Here is an 18,101-nt window from a genome sequence, read left to right as displayed (position 1 = left end):
CAGAATCATTAAAACTTTTGTGAGTAATAGTAGTTGAATTCAGCAGCTTTTTGAAATTTTATCTGGAATAAAAACATATGCAGTTATTCAGACTCAAATCCAGGTCAAGAATTTTTAGAGCTTAGATCAGTAGTCAATGACCAGATTTTACCATGAGTTAAACCATTTTAGGATCAATGAAAGTTCCTGAACTATCCTGGAGATACTGTAATAACACAGAGCACCAGGAAGATCAGTCCAAACATTCTCTCCAGAAGTTCACAAAGTCTAACTTTTTTATCAAAGTCCAAAGTGAGGAAGTAGGCTAGAAGAATAAGGAAACATTAAAAGAATCCCACTATAAAAAGTTATTATGGTGAAAAAGATGCTCACAGCACAAACCCAGAAGAAGAAAAGCCTAATTTCAAAGAAAAAGATAGGTTAGGCACAAATTCAACTAGAATTCCTGATAAAGGGGGTAAAATATTGAAATGAATTTTATCCATGAAATGAAAGTCCTAGAGGACAAAACAAAGTCAAAACTCCTATATTCAAAGCCTCAAGGAAAAATGTGTCTCAGATCATAGTAAAGCTCAAAAAGGATTTTTGAGAGAAGTAGAGAAAAAATTGGTAAGAGAAATGAGAGCAATGAAAGAAAATCATGTAGAAGTGAGAGTCTACAGCTTGGTAAAAGAAGAACAAGAAAAACTAAAGAAAATATCAATTTAAAAAACTGAATAGGCTAAATAGTAAAAGAGGCACAAAAAAAATCCCATAAAGAGAAGAATACCTGAAAAGCAGAATTGGCCAAATAGAAGTCAGTTAGGATTGCAAATCAAGAATCACATATCTAGCAAAGCAATATAATCCTTCAAAAGAGAAAAATTAATATTCAGTGACATAGATGATTTTTAAGTATTCTTGATGAAAGAGCTGAATAGAAAATTTGATTTTCAAATACAAAACTCAAGAGAAGCATTAAAAAGTAAACAGGAAAGAGAAATCATAAGATATTTAATAAGGTTAACATTTGTATTCCTAAATGGAAAAATTATACTTGAAATTCCTAAAACTTCATTATTAGGGCATTTAGAGTTATATATAGAAAGAAGTCATGGATGTGAGATGAATATTCTCTAAAAAAATGAAATTAAATGATGAAAAAGAGGAAAGTACTAGGAGAAGGTGAAAGGGAGAGGTAAATTAAGAAATTATCTGGCATAAAAGAAGAGTGAAAGAGCTTTTATGCTGGAAGGATGGGGAGAGAAGCACATAATATTACTCTCATCAGAATTGGCTCAAAGTAAAAATAACATACACACTCATTGGGTATATAAATCTCTCTTACCATACAGAAAAGTAGGAGAGTAAGAGGAGGGTGTGGGGTGCACTGATAGAATGAAAGACAGATTGGGGGAGGTAAAAGTCAGAATCAAAACACTTTTGAGAATGGACAAAGTGAAAGGAGAGAGAGAATAGAATGAGTGGGGAAAATAGGATGGAGGGAAATATACAGTCATTATAATTGTCAAAAATTTACAGAAAGTTTTTTTTTAATTAAGGACTTCATCTAAAAAATATATAGAATCAAATTAATAGAAATAAGAATGATCCCTTAATTGATAAACTGTCAAGGACATCTTCTTTGACACAAAAATAAGCAGTTTTTAAATGAAGAAATCAAAAGTCTCTATGGTCATATGAAAAAAAAGTGCTCTGAATCACTATTGATTAGAGAAATGTACATTAAAACAACTCTGACATACCAGCTTCCATCTATCATATTGATTAATATGACAGAAAAGAAAAATGTGAGAAAATTGGGACACATGCATTGCAGTTGAAGTTGTAAACTGATCCAACCATTCTAGAGAGCAATTTGGAATTATGTCCAAAGGGCAATCACCCTGTTCATACCCTTTGATTCAGCAATACCACTACTGGGTTTGTATCCCAAAAAAAGATCATTAAAAAGGAAAAATGTACAAAAAATATTTAAAATACCTTTTTGGTATGGAAAACAATTATAAATTGAAAAAAATGTTCATCAAGTGGGGAATGACCAAACAAATATGGCACATGAATGCAATGGAATGCTATAGTTCTCATAATTTAGTTAATATTTTGTTTTCCCCAGTTATGTGTAAAACAATTTTTAATATTTGTTTTGAAAATTTTGAGCTCCAGATTCTTCTAAACCCACCTCACTCCAACGCTGAAAAGGCACAGATAAAGCATGCTACCTCCCTTCTGATAGAGAGGTGAGCTCAGGATGCAAAATGAGACTTCGGTTAATATGACTCATGCAGGAATTAGTTATTTTTAACTATTCATATTTGTAACCAAAGTTTGTTTGTTAGTTTCTTTCTCAATAAGCAAGGGAAGAGAGGCTAGAAAGGAAGAAGGTGGATTTCTATTAATTGCAAAAAGTAAAACTCAACTTAAAATAAAGAACAATAGGAATGCTTCTAGGTTACAATAGAGATCCTCTGGATCATTTAGGATGAAAAAGCACGAAATATGCATCTGTCCACATAATTGGAAGCATAGCTCTTTTATATGGAAAAATTTAAGATAACCAAAACAGTGATAAAGAATTAGATTAAATAGCTTGTGCAATTTTGTTGTTGATCAATAATGCCCAACTCTTCATGACTCTATTGACTTTGCCCATGGAGTTTTCTTGGCAAAGATACTGAAGGGATTTGCCATTTCCTTTTCCCATGTGTCCCCATTTTACAGTGAGGAACTGAGGTGAACAGGGTTAAGTTTCTTGCCCAGGGTCACACACCTAGTAATCTGGATTTTAACTCACATCTTCTTATCTCCAGGCCTAGTGCTCTATATCCCTGCATCACCAAGCTGCCCTTCAATGCAGCTTTACAAAGTATCAATCTTCAAAATATGAAGTATGTGAACCAGATAAATTAGGAGGTAATCATTTCCTTTCCCAAAGGATTCAACATAATTTTGTTTTAAATAACTAGGTTCCCTAGTATACTGATTATGCAATTCAATCTAAAATATCATGATTTTCATTCACCTTTTCAAGAACAAATATACAATGTAAATTAAAGTATATCTGTTCCACATGGTGTTGTGTAAAAAATAAATACAAATATAAAGTTGTCCTATGTGGTTTTTTAAGAGAAATAATAAATAATTATTTCTTCCAAGTAATTAGGAAAAAAAGCATGGGAAGTTTGGAATATGATTAAGTTTTATTAAGTCACAAGGGCTGACAGTTCTTAAAATGTAGTCCAGGAACCAGGGACCATTTCAGGGAATCAATAAGGTCAAAAGTCTTTTCATAATAATGTTAAGATGTTTTCAGTTCTAATATAATAAGTACCAATAGATATAACCCACATAAAAAGGTTCTTTATGGGGAGGGAATCCTCAATAAGTTTTAAAAGTACTGAAGAGTTGGTACAGTAGAAGGAACAGTAGATAAAGTACCAGCCCTGAAGTAAAATCTGACCTCAAACACTCAAGGCTTACTAGCTGTATGTCCCTGGGCACCCAATTGCCTCTGGGAAAAGGAGAAAGAATATTAAAGGGTCTTGAGGTCAAAAAGTTTGAGAACTGATGTATGAAGGTATCTTTACCCATCAAATATCTTACCCAATAGTGAATATGACCCTCCAATGGCTAAAAAGAGTTTATTTAAACAATCCCAGAATGTGACTAATCTAATGGGAGAATTCAATCCAATGGATCACAGTGTTCCTCTGGAAGAACTAGCCCCACAGAAAACTTCCAGTCTTTCCAAATAAAAATTCCCCTTCTTTGTTTGAAGTTTATCGATCCAAAATTCTACCAACTTGACCCTTTAGTCAAGAAACGCCAACAAGAGAGCTAAAAAAGCTGGTGTTTTCACTTGTAGCTTCTTTTCATTCATCTTTCCTCACCAGTCTAAGGAAGGAGAAAAACATTAGCTCATCAACTCTTACTACCTGTTAGCCAAAGGATCCCCAACAACAGAGCAAGCAATTGTCTCTTTTGCAGTTTAAGCCCCCTGAAGGCAGACTTTTTCTCAGATAGACATGTTTAGAATTCTCACAAGCTTTTCACAAAATGAAATGACTACCCTAAGGACTTGGATATCTGCTTGGAGAAAAATGTTTACTATGGGGGAGCTTTTTGTTTGAGGTTTTCCATTTAAGATTTCCAGGAATAAAACAATTCTTGTGATTGGGCATCTGTCCTGAAAAAGATTGTCTACAACTAATTGAGCTATCTGGAAACAGTATGTCCCTTTTTAAAACATTTTTAATTTCTTGCTTGAAACAGACCATAATCTCTGCATTAATCATGCATGTAGATGGTTTTAGGTGTAATTCAATTACTAGAAGAAGCAACATGAAGGGGATTTAAAATAAGACAGAGGGATTCTGTTTTTGGTACTAGTTGTCAGCCAGTTGATACCCTGGTTAGAACACTAGAATCTGGAAAATCCTGAGTTCAAATTTGCTCTCCAACTGTGTTTTTATATGATGACACATGTATAACCCATGTCAAATTGCTTGCTTTATCAATGAGAGGAAAAAGTAATGAGGGAGAGAATTTAGAACTCAAAATTTTGGGGGAAAGAATGTAAAATTGTTTTTAAATGCAACTAGGGAAATTTTTTAAAATTAATTTTCAAATTTGCCCCCCAGAACTATGTGACTGACCTAGTCATTTGCCTCATTTACCTCATCTATTCAACAAAATGGGCATAAATAGCACAAATATTGTGAGCATCAAGTGAAATAATATTGGAAAAAATAAAATTCTTTGTAAAACTTAAAGCTATATGAATGCTTATTATTATTGTGCTTCTGTTGTTCAGTGGTTTCATTCATGTCTATTGAGAGATGACCTCTTTTGGGGTTTCTTGACAAAGATTCTGGAGTTGTTTGCTATTTCCTTCTCCAATTCATTTTATAGATGAGAAAACTGAAGCAAACAGAGTCCAAGGTCACACAGCTGAGAAGTATATGATGCTAGATTTGAACTCAGGAAGATGAGTCTTACCAATTCCAAGCCCAGTGCCCTATCCATTGCACCAACTAGCTTTCCTCATTATTTCCTCATTTGTACATATTCCTGTGCAAATCACTTCATCCCTGGTAGTCTCTAACTACCTTACGAGGCTGTTAGGAGGCTCAAATGAAGTACCTAAAGTGTGTGCAAATTTTAAGGTATCATATCGTTATTGTAATTACATTCCAGGGGATGTTTTAAAAGGTAGTGTTTGTGTAAACCTAGAAAAGGAGGAAGAGGAAAAGCAGAAGTAAGTGGCAAGGAGGAACAGGAGGAGAAGGAAGAGGAGGGGGAGGAGGAGGAAAGAAGGAAAAGGAGGAGGAAGAGAAAGAGGAGGAAGAAGAAGAGCAGAAAGAGGAGGAAGAGGAGGAGGAAGAGGAAAAATAATTGGAGGAGGAAGAGGAAAAATAATTGGAGGAGGAAGAGGTAAAAGAGGAGGAGGAGGAGGAGAAGAAGGAGGAGGAGCAGCATTTATAAAGAGCCAGTACCAAAGCCAGAACGATCTAGAGTCCAGATAGACTTCTGCTGTATGACTAATTCACTGGATAGCTCAGAGATTGTGACAGTATTCTAAGATTGTAAACTGTAGAGAAGGTGCCATTCTGCATTGGTAGAGGAGTAATTATCACATATGTGATGCTGAACAAGTCATTTAGCCCCTGTTATTTCAAAAAATAGCACCTTCTTCCAAAGAATTATTGTGAAGATTAAATGAGCTAATATTTGTAAAGCACTTAACACAGTGTCTAATTCATAATAGAGACTTTCTACATACTTATTCCTTTTACTCCCCACCCCCACCCCACAGCAATGAAATCACAGATTCAGTCTCTAGTCCCTATATTTTTAATATTCAGTTCTTTGGTTTCCTCTCATCATTTCATTTTGGGATTATTATATGAATTTCTTGTTTTCTCTGTTTTTTTCTCTCACCCTCCAATTCCTCCTAACACCATGACAGATTAATATTCCTCAACTATCACTTTTTGTGATAATTTTCCTGCTCAGAAACAACAAATGGCTCCCAACTACATTATAATCCAAATTCTTCAGTCTGACATTTCAAGCTCTTTTCAATCTGATCCATAACTATCACTCCAATTCTCCCACTATTCATCTATATGTCTTCTACTCAATCAAGTACAATCTTTTAATTTATAGATTAGGAAATAGGTCTTGGTAGGTTAAGTCACAAAACTAGGAAGTGTGTGTGAACTGTGGTTTAATACAGGTATTTGTGCCCCTGAGTCTAGCCTTCTCTATCATCCAGTATCATCCAGTCAGTCACTCATTCTGACTCAAACTTCAGCAACCATTATCCTTAATGTTTATTGCACTGATTTGATTGCTCTACTCACTAGATGCTAAGCATATTGGAACTTTATTTAACTCTTATGCATATATGTGGGTCTCCAACAACTGAACTACTAGTTCTCTGAAGGTTAAGAAAGTCATATTTTACTTTTTTTATCCCCTGTGCCAAGATGCATATTCTGAAAATAATAGGTATTCAATAGAATCTGATTAGGACAAGCCATAAACTCCAATCCAAAAACAAACAAAAAAGAAAAGAAGAAAGGAAGAAAGAAAGGAAGAAAGGAAGAAAGAAAGAAAGGAAGAAAGAAAGAGAGAGAGAGAGAGAGAAAGAAAGAAAGAAAGAAAGAAAGAAAGAAAGAAAGAAAGAAAGAAAGAAAGAAAGAAAGAAAGAAAGAAAGAAAGAAAGAAAGAAAGAAAGAAAGAAAGAAAGAAAGAAAGAAAGAAAGAAAGAAAGAAAGAAAGAAAGAAAGAAAGAAAGAAAAGGAAAGAAAAGAAAAGAAAAGAAAAGGTCCCTTCCCCAACTCTCTCCCCCTCCACCCATGTATATGAGTTCTGTCTTTGTATGTTTCTCTATCTTTTTCTCTCTATGTCTCTCTCCCTTTCCCCATCTTTGTATTTTTGTGTGTTTCCCTTTGTGTTTCTGTGTGTGTGTGTGTGTGTGTGTGTGTGTGTGTCTATGCCCACCCCCCCCCCTCTCTCTCTCTCTCTCTCTCTCTCTCTCTCTCTCTCTCTCTCTCTCTCTCTCTCTCTCTCTCTCTCTCTCTCTCTCTCATCTTCCTTCTTTTCTACTTGCTTCCTCTATCCCTCTCTCAAATAAATATTCAAAGAATTTCTTCTAAAAATCTAAAGTAATTCCCTTTCCATCTTTTATTGAATATCCAAATAGTCTTTAAAATGTTTATTGTTTAGTCAAGAATGAATAATGATCTGATCAAAAGTACCCATCCATGAACAGTACACAATTTTTCTATTTTCTTTCAAGGACCACAGCAGTAAAGAATGAGAGCAGTAGCCCTGCTAATGAGTATCTTGGCTCTGATAACTTGGTTGAGAATAAGTTGTATCAATCAAAATCACTCTTCTTAATTGATTTAAATTCTCAAGATGTCTTCAGATCATTTCTTCATGTATCTAATGCAATCTTTCTTTAAGAATATTAGAATAAATCATTATGCATTTGAAAGGTCAAAGGAAAACTTGTTAGTTTTTATTCTCAATAACTGTATTTTATTCCAGCTAATCTATTTTTCAATTTTTTCATATATTTTTAATTTCATGTATTTCAAACAGTTATTTCAAGGAAAGCACTAACAACTTTTCTAGACTACCAATGATTCCACTACATTTTTTTAAAAGGCTAAGAACTTCTGATCTAAGTTTCTATTATATCTGCCAGTTAATTAAAGGCAGCTTTTAATATTTTTCTTAATTTACCTATGGTGACTATTCTGTGCTTTTAAATACAAAGACATTTAACTTTGCAAAAATCCATATGCTTATTTTTAATGTTGATCTAAAGAGAGAGTATACAGAGACAATTTTAATCTGTTTAGTTATTTTAACTTCACTCATTCTCTGTTGTAGATAGTTTATGGTGAAAACCTATCTCATCTTCATTTTAACAATCTAGGAAGGTTTCCTAAAGGAAGTAAGAATGGAGAAATATTAAGATGAATGCTGAATTGTTGCATTTCGGTCATTTTTCAGTCATGTCTGACTTCATGACCTTGTTTGGATTTTTTGGACAAAGATATTGAGTGGTTTGCTATTTCATTTTCCTGCTCATTTTATATATGAGGAAAATGAAACAAAGTCAAATGATTAGTCCAGAGTCACATAGTAAGTGTCTGAGGCTGGATTTGAACAGTCTTCCTGACTGTAAGCCCAGTGCTCTATCTATTACACTACCTAGCTTGGAATTAGCCAGGGGAAAAAGCCAAAAAATGTTCTATGGCCCCAAATACTTTAAGCTTCAGACTGACAATAAGAGCCTCAGAGACTATTAGTTCCACCCATTCTAGCATCCAGTGGAAAATACAGGTTCCACAGGTCACACACTCACTCTTCCCATTTCATCTCTTCCCCTGTGCTTTCTTTTTCTTTCCTACAGATTAGACTGAGTGCAAACAGCAAGAAGGGCTCTAATTTATTTTTGTCTGGTAGTTTATGTAATATAAAGCAAATTGCTCCAAAATGAACTTTGAATCAAGCCACTTTTAATAGTTATGCACAATGTTTATTGTTTCCTTTATTCCCAAAGTCAGTAAAAGCTAATACAAAGAAAGACCCTGACCAACTTAGAGAGCATCAGTCACCCAGAAATGATGAAGAATGTAGAAGTGGAAATTCATCTTTGTGGCAAAGTAAATGATTAAAATCAAAATCTCAATATAACCCTTTAATTATCCAAAACTTTATCCAGTTGCCGCTAAACCAATTTCTTCTCTTTGCCTTCTGAAATTAGAATTCTACAATCTCTGACAATCTGAATCCATCTCTAGGTGTCTCTTTGAACAAGAAATCACTGAATGCTCCACCTACTGATGTCTCTGAAAATAAAATTTCTTTCCAAGAATCTGCTTCAATGAGTTCTAACTCTGGTGGAGTTACTGACCACTTTGTTTCCTCTTTTAGGGAAGGATCTAATACAGCAGATTGGGCTTAACAATCAACTAAATCAATTTAATTCACTCTCAGCATTTTTTTTCTAAAATGAAAGTTATGGAATAACCTTTTTCCATTTTTTTAAAAGATAAAATTCCCAGGTAACTCTAGCATTCTAGGAGTGGTAAGGTAAAAAATGTTTCTGAGGTTTTAGCAGAAATGATCAATAAATGCAAAGTAAAATCACAGTATTTGGATATCAATCACAGCTACATTATCACCAGCACTTGCTTTTAAACAATAACTTTCATAAAACATATAACAATAGCCATAACCATTACCAGCATACTTTAGAACTATTATAATGTAGTTCAATGAATCAAGATCGAAATACTTCTGAAGAAAATGGAAAACATAGTTCTGTGATACCAAATTCCTTCTTGACACTTTCGGATTGTCATTCAGATTCTTATTGAAATACAGCGTCCACTCAAAAGTCAAACATTTATGTTCTTTAGAATTTCAGGACAAAACTTCCTGGGATACTGCCACCTGATCTCCAGTTAAAATATTAAGAAAGATCCCCCAACCAAAAATTCAACTTGAAATACAAAAATTAAAAGGAGAAATCAATAATATTGAAAGTAAAAAAACTATTGAATTGATAAATAAAACCAAGAGTTGGTTTTATGAAAAAGCCAATAAAATAGATAAACCTTTGGTAAATTTGATCAAAAAAAAAGAAAGAGGAAAATCAAATTGATAGTCTTACAAATGAAAAGGGGGATCTTTCCACCAATGAAGAGGAAATTAGAGAAATAATAAGGAGTTACTTTGCCCAACTTTATGCCAATAAATTTGATAACATAAGTGAAATGGATGACTTCCTCCAAAAATATAGGATTCCTAGATTAGCAGAGGAGGAGACAAATTGCTTAAATAGTCCCATTTCAGAAAAAGAAATAGAACAAGCTATTAATCAACTCCCCAGGAAAAAATCCCCAGGGCCAGATGGATTCACATGTGAATTCTACCAAACATTTAAAGAACAATTAGCCCCAATGTTATATAAATTATTTGAAAAAATAGGGGATGAAGGAGTCCTACCAAACTCCTTTTATGACACAGACATGGTACTGATACCTAAACCAGGTAGATCGAAAACTGAGAAAGAAAATTATAGACCAATCTCCTTAATGAATATTGATGCTAAAATCTTAAATAAGATATTAGCAAAAAGACTTCAGAAAATCATCTCCAAGATAATACTCTATGATCAAGTAGGATTTATTCCAGGAATGCAGGGCTGGTTTAATATTAGGAAAACTATTAATATAATTGACCATATTAATAATCAAACTAATAAGAACCATATGATCATCTCAATAGATGCAGAAAAAGCATTTGACAAAATCCAACATCCATTCCTACTAAAAACTCTTGAGAGTATAGGAATAAATGGACTATTCCTTAGAATAATCAGGAGCATATATTTAAGACCGTCAGTAAGCATAATATGCAATAGAAATAAACTGCAACCTTTCCCAGTAAGATCAGGAGTGAAACAAGGTTGCCCACTATCACCATTACTATTCAATATAGTACTAGAAACGCTAGCCTCGGCAATAAGAGCCAAGAAAGAGATTCAAGGAATTAGAGTAGGAAATGAGGAAATCAAACTATCACTTTTTGCAGATGACATGATGGTATACTTAGAGAACCCCAAAGACTCTGCTAAAAAGCTACTAGAAATAATTCAAAATTTCAGCAAAGTGGCAGGATACAAAATAAATCCACATAAATCCTCAGCATTTTTATATATCACTAACAAAATGCAACAGCAAGAGATACAAAGAGAAATTCCATTCCAAACAAATGTTGAGAGTATAAAATATTTGGGAATCCATCTACCAAAGAAAAGTCAGGAATTATATGAGAAAAATTACAAAACACTTGCCACAAAAATAAAATCAGATTTAAATAATTGGAAAGACATTCAGTGCTCTTGGATAGGCCGAGCGAATATAATAAAGATTACAATACTCCCCAAACTAATCTATTTATTTAGTGCTATACCAATCAGACTCCCAAGAAACTATTTCAATGACCTAGAAAAAATAACAACAAAATTCATATGGAAGAATAAAAGGTCGAGAATTGCAAGGGAACTAATGAAAAAAAAAAATCAGAGGAAGGTGGTCTAAGTGTACCTGATCTAAACCTATATTATATAGCAGCAGTCACCAAAACCATTTGGTATTGGCTAAGAAATAGACCGGTAGATCAGTGGAACAGATTAGATACAAAGGACAAAAAAGGATACATATATAGCAACCTAATATTTGACAAACCCAAAGATATCAACATTAGGGATAAAAATTCATTATTTGGAAAAAACTGTTGGGAAAACTGGAAATTAGTATGGCAGAAATTAGATATGGATCCACACTTAACACCATATACCAAGATAAGATCAAAATGGGTCCATGATTTAGGCATAAAGAGGGAGATAATAAATAGATTAGAGGAACAGAGGATAGTCTACCTCTCAGACTTGTGGAGGAGGAAGGAATTTATGACCAGAGGAGAACTAGAGATCATTATTGATCACAAAATAGAAGATTTTGATTACATCAAACTAAAAAGTTTCTGTACAAATAATACTAATACAAACAAGATTAGAAGGGAAACAAATTGGGAAAATATTTTTAAAAACAAAGGTTCTGACAAAGGTCTCATTTCCAAAATGTATAGAGAACTGACCCTAATTTATAAGAAACCGAACCATTCTCCAATTGATAAATGGTCAAAGGATATGAACAGACAATTCTCAGAGGAAGAAATTGAAACTATATCCACTCACATGAAAGAGTGTTCCAAATCACTACTGATCAGAGAAATGCAAATTAAGACCACTCTGAGATACCACTACACACCTGTCAGATTGGCTAAGATGACAGGAACAAATAATGACAAATGTTGGAGGGAATGTGGGAAAACTGGGACACTGATACATTGCTGGTGGAGTTGCGAAAGAATCCAGCCATTCTGGAGAGCAATCTGGAATTATGCCCAAAAAGTTATCAAACTGGGCATACCCTTTGACCCAGCAGCGCTACTACTGAAATACTAAAAGAAATACTAAAGAGCGGAAAGAGACATATATGTGCCAAAATGTTTGTGGCAGCTCTTTTAGTTGTAGCTAGAAACTGGAAGATGAATGGATGCCCATCAGTTGGAGAATGGTTGGGTAAATTGTGGTATATGAAGGTTATGGAATATTATTGCTCTGTAAGAAATGACCAGCAGGAGGAATACAGAGAGGCCTGGAGAGACTTAAATCAACTGATGCTGAGTGAAATGAGCAGAACCAGAAGATCACTGTACACTTCAACAACAATACTGTATGAGGATGTATTCTGATGGAAGTGGAAATCTTCAACATAAAGAAAAACCAACTCACTTCCAGTTGATCAATGATGGACAGAGGTAGCTACACCCAGAGAAGAAACACTGGGAAGTGAATGTAAATTGTTAGCACTAATATCTGTCTGCCCAGGTTACATGTACCTTCGGAATCTAAAGTTTATTGTGAAACAAGAAAATGGTATTTACACACATGTATTGTACCTAGACTATATTGTAACACATGTAAAATGTATGGGATTGCCTGTCATCGGGGGGAGGGAATAGAGGGAGGGGGGGTAATTTGGAAAAATGAATACAAGGGATAATATTATAAAATATATATATATATATAATAAAAAATTTTTAAAAATATTAAGAAAGATTATCTTAATGAATAATAAATTTCAAATTTGTGAAGTTTTGGATTCATGGAGGAAAGTCAGTATCTATTACTGATAAGTAATAAATGTATAGAATAAAAAGAAAAAAAATTTTCCTACCGATTTAAACATGGAGGAGAAATTATGAAATCATCAGGCCAACCTCTAAATCATTCTAATGGTGAGGCCGTAAAATAGGAAGTGCTTGGGTGACAGGTTCAGCCTTCATTAATAATAACTTGGATATAATTCTAACTTCTTTTGCCCCTTAAATAGCTAGTTTTGCTGTCTGGCAAAAGATCTAAATGATTCTATACTTCTTGTAAAAGTGATATTGTACTATTTTAAATATGCTGAAAGTTGGCAAAAAGAGTATCTTATTCAAAAAATATCAAGAAGAAGGAAGGGAGAAATACATGTGCATTGAAAAACACTGGAAAGGGAATACAGGATATAAAAGCCTTTGGATGCTTAACAAGATATTTTATTTGATCTAGCAGGAGCTAACCTGGTCAACCTGTGTTTTAGGAAGATTACTTTAGTTGTAGAGGGAAAGATGGGCAGAAATAAGAAGACTTGTGACAGAAAGACTATCTAGAAGATTACTTTAATAGTCCTGGTATGAAGTTATCCGGGCCTGCATTAAAATGGTAACATTATCAGAGAAGGGAAAGGAGGGTATATGAAAGATATGGTACAAAGGGTAGGACTCAGTTAAACATAACCTGAAATTTTCCCAAATACTAGAGAAAGGACCCAGATGAAATCATTCTGAGGTCTCCCTCAAAACTTTGATTTTTGTGTGACACTTCATCCTATCAGCCTGAACACTGACTTTCACAAATCACTAGCCTCCTCTTAAAACTTATCACTGCATATTTTGACCTTATTTCAATTTCAGTTGTCATTTTCCACATCTGCCCTTCTAACTCTTCACCTTTTTCCTAGTTCCTGATCTTGGTTCATTTACCCCAAATTCCCAATTAAAGTCTTCACTAGAATTTCTAAGTTGCCTACCCTTTCCCACACTTCCAAACTAGAGATGGTTCAATCAACACCATGGGGATCACTTTTTAAACCATAACAGTTACTCAGGGACTTCCTATTTGGCATGAAAAAAAATGACAATAATGCAAATAATTAAACTTACAACAGTTATTACAATAATAACTATTAAAATTCAAGGAACAAGAAAATCAAAGAAAATAAGAAATAAGGAACACTGACATATTGAAAGAGACTGGTTTAAAAGTAAACTTTCTGCCAAAAAAAATTATGGATTTTAGTCAAATGCAAGCTAAATGTGAGAAAACTACAAGATTCGTTATAGGGTCACTTTCATCATTAGTGCTTTGAAAGTTAGGGATATTTTCTCCAAAAAGGCATATGACTTCACATTCATTTTATCGTGTGACCTTTGGCCATGTACTTATCCAATCAATATCCATTAATTCAGAGCCTACTATCAGGCTCTGTGCTAGGAAATGAATACACAAAGACAAAAGTTCAGCAATTCCATGATTTAAAAAAAAAAGTTAATAGATCCCTAGGGAGTTTCAAAATACTACATTGAATAGGATGTCTGACCTTTTTTCTACAATATCATTTCCAACAATGTGGTTTACTCGCCTTGGTTTGGTCATTTTAATATTCATAGAGCATTAAGTTCCTAACTTCATCCATTATCTGGTAGAGAAATATCTATTCAGAGGAGATTAAAAATTACCTCACTTCTCCAGGTAGGATAAAGAAAAATGAAGTTCATTCTCCAAAAATTACATAGTCCAAAAACCTTTGTCCTCTGGTAAAAAAAAAAAAAAAAAAAAAGAATTAGTCGTCCTGAATATATTTTTTATTCAGTAATAAATGTAAGAACTGTACCTAACCCATTTTTCTCCAGAACATTGAATAGTGTCTCAGGAGCACAAGGCTCTTCCTATACCTTCTAAACAGTTGTGAGCTATGATAAAGCCCTGGATCAATAGTAATAAAGTCCATAAATGTCACACTACCAGAAGAGTCATGAAACCACTAATATTTCCAGACCATGAATCAGTCTATTGGGACAACTTTGATAAGGAGACTCAATAGCCAAAAGCAATAGTCAAAATCCAGCAAGTCCATATTTGTCGTGAAAGTTTCTGAAACATTATGAAACATGAGCCACCCACCTAAGTCAAACATGAACAACCAGCCTAAGTCATCATCCAAGAGTGATCATAGCTTACTGACATGACCCTGTAGTCTCACAGCAAAAGAAAAGTGCTGCAGTTAGGGGGAGGCAATCTAGGTTTCAATCCTAATTGAGAATGAGAAGTTACCCAAGTCAGAAGGTGCCAGATTTAAAAGCTCTGACAGAATTTATGGTATTCAGCAATGAAGAAACAGAGCTTTTTTTAGCAAGAATAATTAGTTAAAATTAAAAACTACTGGGTTTCAGTGAATTTTTTCTCCATACCTCCCTAACAACCTTCGCATCAGTCTTAAGGCAGTATTCCAGAGTTTCTCCCCTACAAACAGATAATTCCCATACCCAATGTGCTCTATAGACTCAGTGGTACTTGGCATACAGGCAAAAATCCCTAATCATGGCCCTGGAAAAGGGCAAGCTCTGATTTACTTTCCTACTCATCATTAGGCAGCTAAAAACACAGTCCCATGTCTTGTTATTCTAGATTCATTTAATAAGCAGAAAGAGAAGAAGGGATAGTGTCAGACCTGGCATTCCATGAGCAAATCATCAATTTTCAGAAGAATTTAATCAAAAGAACACCCACTTCTGACCCTTTCTCATTATGGTCTCATTATCGAACATTCTCAAAGTTTTGGTTGCCCATTAAAGCCCCCAAATGCAGCAAACTCCAACTAAACACCAGCACTAGAAAATGACCAAATCACTGACCCTATGGTATCGTCAAGGCTTTCAAATCTACCAGACTGACCTCAGGCTGGGGTTGAGCCAAAGAATACACAGCCAAGAACATAGCCTCCCAGCAGGAAAGTTCTGAATAGGAGAGTGCCATGAAGGCTGGCTATTTCTAGACCTCCCTTATTCCTAGGGAATTAATTGACTTGAGAGCTTTGTGGAAGATGCAGAGAACCAAAAAAGATCAGGAAACATCTGGAACATCAAAAAAAGCTTCAAGATTCAGGTATATCAAACCTACTGAGACAGGAAAGCTGGTTTATTGGGTCATTAAAAAAAATTCCTTAACTATTTTGCTCACATTTCCCTTAGAAGAAAGATTATATTTGTTTACAGTAGTGTTTTGCTTGTAGTTTAAAACACAGACAGCAAACTCTGTAATTACACTATTGTTGCAAATTATCTAACACCAGACATAAATTTTCTTGTATAAAAAAGTTGCTCATCTTAGTCAATTTCCTCCTTAGGCTGTTTAGATTCCCTAGCTAGGACAAGTCCTAATTCAACTGTGGTGGTAGTGGTGGAGAGGGGAGGAGGAGTCCTGTACCATCCTTAATTTGCTGCTAGGTCTTTGATATGTTAATTGCCTACATAAGCAAAGGGAGTGAATTATTAATTTGAGATCTTTTGTGAAAAAATATTGTAAGATGATAAAGTAACACATTGGGTTATGGATTGAAAACTGGAAGAGTTTCAAGAAATCATTGGTTCAACACACTCATTTGATACATAAAGAAAGAAATTATGCAAAGTTTAGTGATTGACCCAAAGTCTTGCATGGAGTACATAATACTCTTAAGTGATTTGATATAAAAAGTAGAAACTGTGACAGGAACCAAATAAACTGAGGTCAGGGTCAAATAGGGCTTGACCACCTCGATCAACAGCTAAAGAAATGGAAGAGCCAAGCCTTGGCACAAAACCCCAAACCAGAGGATGAGCCTAGCAATATAAGTAAATAAAATAAGTAAACATAATGAAGACATTCAAAGGATTAGGGGATGCAAATTTCATAATTCCTGAAAAAGAGCTGAATGGCTGAGCCACAAAAACTTTCACGTATACCTCAAAGAAATAATTACTTAACTAAGAGTTGTTATTCAGTCATGATCGTTTTCAGTTATGTCTAATTTTCCATGATGCTATTTAGGGTTTTCTTAGCAAAGACAGTAAAGTGGTTTGCCATTTCCTTCTCCAGCTCACTTGACAGATGAGGAATTGAAGCAACTTGCCCAGGGTCACACTACTAGTAAGTCCCTGAAGCCATATTTGAACTCAGAAAGAGTCTTCTTAACTCCAGGCTCAGAGCTCTATCCAATGTGTCTCCTAGTTGCCTCTGTCATATATAAATATATTTCGCAGAGTTTCCTAACATGGCAGCCTTACACCTGGCATGCCAAGGATCTCTGTCCACTGGAATCCTTTTTCCGGTGCCCTTTTATCTCTACCTTCACTTTTTACTAATTAGACTTGCTTTATTTCCAAACCCCAAAATAAACCTCCTATATCTATATCTATCTATCGATAGATATTTAGATAGATAGATAGATAGATAGATAGATAGATAGATTGATTGATTTAACAAAAACAAGCTAACCAGAATGGACATAGTTTCACATAAGTAAGGATAGGGTTAAGTTTAAACAACTTATCCCACCCCATTTCATGTAAGTGATAAGATACTAAGCTCTGGTACTCATAATCAAGTAAGAACTCAAATTGATCAAAGTCTATTTTGGAAGGATATTAAGTTTTCCTATCTCACCCAGGCTGGTGATATATTACTTGTTCACAGGCTAATGCAACTACTGATCAGCTCCAAAGCTTTGATCTGCCTTTCTCTGACCTGGGTTGATTCATTCCTTCAAATTCTTTAGACTAAGTGTAGAAAGCATTTGATAAACCAAAGATAACTTTGAAAGTCGTGAGAAATGAAATGATGTTGGCTGAAGGTCAGTTCCAAATGGCTAACTAAACATCTTGGTCGTACTCTTTAGAGTTGTATAGAAACATTGAACTAGTTTAAATTAGAGTTTCTCCTGAGAAGTAAGCCAGGAGACAGCACTCCAGGTAACCCTTGATAACCACTTCAGGAAGGATGAGAGTACCTCAATCTCAGTATGCCCCTGCCCTGGGCTGAAGAAAGACCAGATGCGTTCAAAAAGACAAAAAAAATTCAAACTTCTTCCCTGGCATCCTAACAGCATCTAAGGACAGTAATAGCTGGTGGTAGTATCTCCAAGGAGGGCCAAGAACAGACTGGTAGATGGATGAAGAAATGTGGATGCAAAAGTCTACCAAAAAACAACAGAAAAATCTTTCTATAGCTAAGAAAAATATTTTTTTAATTTCCAGGATCTGTCAATTACTCTTTTGTCACATTTTCTCTCTAATAATAGTAATAATAGGGGAAAATTCTGGGGAAATTGTAGGATAGAATGGAAAATTCCACACTTTCA

Source organism: Sminthopsis crassicaudata, chromosome 6 (assembly GCF_048593235.1).
Source record: "Sminthopsis crassicaudata isolate SCR6 chromosome 6, ASM4859323v1, whole genome shotgun sequence".
NCBI classification, from domain to species: domain Eukaryota; kingdom Metazoa; phylum Chordata; class Mammalia; order Dasyuromorphia; family Dasyuridae; genus Sminthopsis; species Sminthopsis crassicaudata.
The sequence above is the reverse complement of the archived record's forward strand: the minus strand, read 5'-3'. Positions refer to the sequence as shown.